The following is a 5,826-nucleotide window of genomic DNA, read 5'->3' on the forward strand; positions in this document are numbered from 1 at the left end:
GCACCACTGAGTAAAAATATATTGTTGTAAAGACTTTTTGAACAAGGGGGCACTAGTAATAGTCCACAGGTCAGGTGGGAGAGCGTTCCAGAAGTTTGGCTATGGTAAAAAAGTAGAGGTTTTGACCTAAAGGGAGTTTTGGCCTATTCAGTTGGATGAAGGATTGGTTTTCAGATCTGAGGTGCCTATTTGGTCAGTAAGGTGTCAAAAGGGGAGCAAGGGCTGGACATGTAAAATGTTCATAGATCATTTTGTGTGCTGTAGATAGTTGTATATGTGTGAGATGTTGTGGAAGTTCTAGCCTTTTCAAGGATTGTAGTGAGCAGCAGTGATGGGATGAATGTTTAGCATTAGTTGCGACCTTGGCAATTTTATTATAGCAGGTTTCTATGTTTGTTTTTAAGCCGGACTGAATATTTGTCAGAATGGGAGCACCATATATGAGAGAAGGAAGAAGGAATGTTGAGGCCAGTGTTTTTCTGGTGGAGTAGTTTAAAGAGTGTTTATGTCTATAGATTGCAGAGTTTTTGGTAAGTTTTTTAGTGCTGTTGTGGATTTGCTGGTCAAATAATAAGTTTTCATGTATGGCAACTCCAAGTAGCTTGGTATAGGGACCTAACTCTATGGAGGTTTTGTTAGAGGAGTAGATGATAAAATCAGATTTGTTGATAGTGTTATTTTTTTTGGGGGGGGGGGGGTGAAAAGAAGGAGCTTTGTTTTTTTTAGGGTTAAGAGCCAGATGGCTATTGGACATCCATAATTCAGTAGTGGAGAAAGCATTTTGGGTCTTAGAAAGAAGTTCTGATTCTGAGAAGGCTGAGCAGATGACTGTAGAGTCATTTGCATATTGAACAATAATACTGTGAGAGAGAACAATGTGAACGTTATTAATAAAAATGTTAAAGATTAGAGGCCCTAAGATGGACCCTTGTGGATCACCAGTAGGAGTAGTGACAAAAGGTGACTGAATGTGTAGCCATTTTGTTGATTGTTGTCTGTTTGTAAAATAGTTGGCAAACCAGTCCAAGACAGGAGTGGACATGCCTAGGTATGATAGTTTTGAAAGAAGGAGAGAATGGAAGATGGTATCAAATGCCTTTGAGAAGTCAAGGAAGAGTGCAGAGACAAGTTTACCTTCATTACGGCCAAGGATAATGGTATTTAAGAAGGATAGGAGAGCAGTAGTGGTGCTGTGTCCAGGCCAGAAGCCATGTTGAGCAGCAGAAGGAAGTTGATTTTGGATTAGATAATAATAATAATAATTAATAATAGTATCAAACTATGATGTAAATGTAAATGTGAGTGGCTGTACTGACATCACCTATTTATTGTTTCACTGTCCTGCACATTTTGGCTTCCTATAATAGTAACCGCTTATTAGGTATCACATTGAGTTCAACGTGTAGGTGTCTATGCTAATCACTGGGTATTAACATAGCTAATGATATGTAGAAGGTTCTGCTATACGCACTTGAGTCCCAGGCACTCAAAGATCACTGTCTTAAAGCTAGGGACTCGAGTATCTTGTAGTTTACACATGCTGTCGGTCATGCTCAAGTTCAGATATGAGATTGGGTAAGGTGTGGCAACTGCTTGCCCAAGCGCATTATTCCAGTTTGAGGTAAGTGTGCAGCCAAAGGGAGGGAGGGGGAAAGGTTATGAATGTAGATTATGGCAGCAATTAGGGGATTTTTGGGTTAGTAATCAGAAGAATTTTAGGGATGGAGCAAGAAGGGAATTTTATGATTAGGGAGTGAGAGTTGGGAAGCAATAGAAGAGTTTTAAGTTTAGGGAGTGGGAAGGGAGTTCGAGGTTAGGGAGTGATGACAGAATTTCATTTTAGAGAGGGAGGGGCTGGAATTTAGGTTTAGAAAGCTATTCAAGATTTTAGGTTTAGGGAGGCTGAGTAGATTTTCATGTTTAGGGACTGTGGTCTTAGATTAGGAACTGGGTCAGAGTTTTAGGGTTAAAGTTAGGGCTCTGGTAGGTCTATATGGTTGAATAGGGTCAGCTGTTGGAAAGGCTTAGTAGTTAAGGAAGATTGAGTTATTGGAAGTTAGAGCACTTACCTTTTCAAGCAAGTGGCAGCAAGCATGTTGCAAGCTACTAGCATGTCAGCACTTGGAGTAAATCCTTTGTAGAATGATATCTAATTTGGTAACAACAGACATGGTGTGATACCTTAAGGAGGGGGTATTAGCATAGTCACATGCAGGAAGTGTATGCCATGATAATTAAAGGGGATATTAACACAGCAGCATGTGCAGCATGGTATGATACCTACATATGGGGGTCATTAGAATAGCCCCCTCAACTGCAGCACTCTGCAATATTAAATGGGATTTATTAGTACTACCAAATGGGATGTATTAGTATACCACCCACATATGGTCCTTGGTGTGATAACTAACTAGGGGTATTATTATAGCCACCTGTATGTGGTGCATGACATGATATATAATGGGGGTATCAGCCTACCACCTACATGTACAGCAGTTCTAATACCTAACTGGGGTAAGAGCATAGCCATATTGCTTGTTGTACACAGTACAATATCAAATGGGTAGGAAAGCCATATGCCTACTTGCATTGTGTAACAGCTAATGGAAGGTATTAGCCTAGACATCCACATGTGCAGTATGGTGTAACATTTAATGGGGTTATTAACATAGCCACCAACATGATTCATGTGATGCATGAAGTGGTGCATAATGGACTATTAGCATGCCACTTTCCATGAACATCATGGTGTGGTAGCCAGTCTGCTGCATAGAAACTGCCATGAGGTAAATGGCATTGTACCTGATAAGAAGTATTCGGATAGTGATATGTGTGGTGTGAAGCCTAAGTGGAGGTGCTAGCATGGTATGGTAAGAAATGAGGGTATTAACATTGTGGTCTCCATGTGCAACACAGTGCAGTAACAAAAGTGGATATTAACATAGCCATACACATGTGCAGTTTCTATTTGAGGAGTACTAACATAGAGATCCGCATGATGGGCATGCTCTGATATATAATAAAGGAATTGACATCTCACCTGCATGTGCAGCACTGTGCAAAATGTAGTGGGGATATTAGCATAGCAATCTGCAGGAGGTGTATGGTGAGATATCTAATAAGATGGTATTAGACGGACACTTACAATGAGCATGTAGTAGTACATAAATATGGGGGTAATAGCATGGTGACTACTACGACAAAAATCCAGCAAAGGAACTCCACTTTACTTTTGGGACTTAAAAAGAAAAACAATTATTTTTCACTCAGAAGTATCTTCCTCAGTTTGAAATCCAAGTCAATACATACCCAGTTCAAATAAATTAACACAACATGACTGACCAGCTGAAGAGCTTGCCATAGTTATATTTATATGTTTGCTCATTTTAAAGTAAAAATGTCAATTCATACATACAGATGCCTCAAGTCAAGTATTAACAACCTAACCAGTTCAATATAGCCTGGATAGCTTTATTTATATAGAATAAACTACATAATTAAACACTGAACATGATTTAAAGCCTATTTACATTTTATATCATAGACAATAGTGACATCTGGTGTCCAAAAATAATATGATGTGGATAGTTCAACAAAAATAGTGCTTAAAATCGGTCTTTGAAACAATGAGAAAACAAAACCGCATGGTTAATATCCCAAATTCTTTTTATTAATTATTTCTTGATATCTAAATTATGGAATACCACAAAAGGCATATTTATCCATTCCTATAAACAAGGTGTGCATACGTATTTTGTCAGTGAGTTTGCATCAGACATCAGTTATGTTCCCTTAGACTTAAGCAGTTGTGATGACTGCTCAGTATAAAATGCCACAGACATACATACTGCCAAGTAAACCTTTTATTGTGTGATACAAGAAAAAGATTCCTGATTTCAAACACAGTTTAGGAATTATTAGTAAATACTTTGGTATTAATGTGAACCTTACTCACTGTTTGGTCTGCATACTTTTATGCCATCTCCATCCCTTATGTGACTATAACTCCATTATACCTGCTTAAATATTGACCTTGATTATTATTATTTTTTTTTAATAGTGAGATAGATTCTTAGACCTCTGCTCATCTAAAGAAAAAAACTCAGATGGCTTTTTTAAACATCTTTATTAAATCACAATCTGTAGAATGGCATAGGTACTTATACATTAATAGAAACAAAAGCAAACCATAGTGATATTTTTATTTTCATGCAGCATATATACATGTTTTCTTTATAACAATCATTCACTTCAACATTATGTACATTGCTCAGTTCTTGCAGACAGTCCTTTAAATCTCATTCCTCTTCCTCCTCCTGAGCATTACTCAGCATAAACTGATTCAAAAGTTCCATTTATTTCAGTGTAATTTGCTTTTTCCCTTTTTAAAGATACCCTCTGGTTATTCTATTTCCTTTGCAATATTTAGTATTTCATTTACAGCTGATTTAGATTTTTATTTCCATTTTTTAGCAATTGCTTTTTTGCCAGCCAACAGCATTAAGCTTAGTAAGACCTAACTTTGTCTAGGAGATTCAGAATCCATGTCCTAGCGCAAAAAATCATTTCATTAGGTACAGCCATTTGCGTTCCCCCAATATTTCTGGCATAGTACTTTGCAGAGAATTTTTTTAAATCTGTCTACTCACTGCACTCCCTAAAATAGGTTTTCAGTTACCTCTTTCTTTCCAGTCAGACCTCCAGCATTTGCTATCTATCTGAAGATAAACTGTCTGAAGTCTCCTTGGAGTATAACAACATATATGCAAATACTTCAAAGCAAAAATCGTAAACCTTCTGGACTTTGTTGCATATGGGAGACATACAAATGCCATTCTACTGGTCTTTTGTAAATTGCCTTTCCAGTCTCTCTTTCCTATCATTTCTGACCTCTTTTAATTATTCTTTCAGTTAAAAACTGCAATATTGTATATACCCTACTAATTATCCATTTTTAAACATCATCTTCTATTCTAAAAATTCTACCACAGATGGGTTTTTACTTAACACACCCCTATCCTTTTTTCTTTGCCAATACTCTAACATCAATCCCTGCTCAGGAAGGGAGTCTCTATCCTGATCAACCTAAAATTGGTTATATTGTAATAAACTTCATTTTGTCAGGGGTAATATATTACATGCTATGCTGTAATAATTTAATGCATTTTCTTAGTTTTATCTCCTGCACAGTTATCTACCAGTTCCCTGTTGTGACCTCTGTTTAAACCTGTGTTTAAAACACATAATCAATCATGGAAATGCAGATACATTTAAGCTGCATAAATTGTGACTTGCGGATGTTTTTAATCATGTGTCCTAGATGGCAACTGCTGGCATGTACAAAGGAATTTCTGGAAAAAGGCTTTCTTGAAGTGTGAATAATTGAATTCCACCTAACAACTATGTTATGAAAACACTCGACAAATCAACAGTAAACCTTTCAAAAGTCATTGCAAAGTGTAAACCAAAATGTGTGCCATTTATATGTTCACAGAAATTCTTTAGATCTTCTACCTTCCTTATCAATGGCATCTGACAGGTATCCAAATAATGCCACATTTCTCTGTGTTCCAAATAAATATTGTCAACTCCATCATAAACTTATTTTGCAACAAAGTGGCCCACAAATAAATCAGCACAAAATGAGGAAAAGCAGGCCTTCAAATCGAAAAAAAAGACATTGTGACTATAGTGTATCAAATTCTTATTTAACATAATCTCTGCCAACTCAAACAAGAAATCAAGAAACACAGAGTAAATATGGGGCACATCTAAGCTATGATTAACTGCCATTAGTTAAAGAACATGGGGATTGTTTGTATTTAG

This window comes from Protopterus annectens, chromosome 1.part1 (genome assembly GCF_019279795.1).
Source record: "Protopterus annectens isolate FY-2018-M chromosome 1.part1, PAN1.0, whole genome shotgun sequence".
In the NCBI taxonomy this organism is placed as follows: domain Eukaryota; kingdom Metazoa; phylum Chordata; order Ceratodontiformes; family Protopteridae; genus Protopterus; species Protopterus annectens.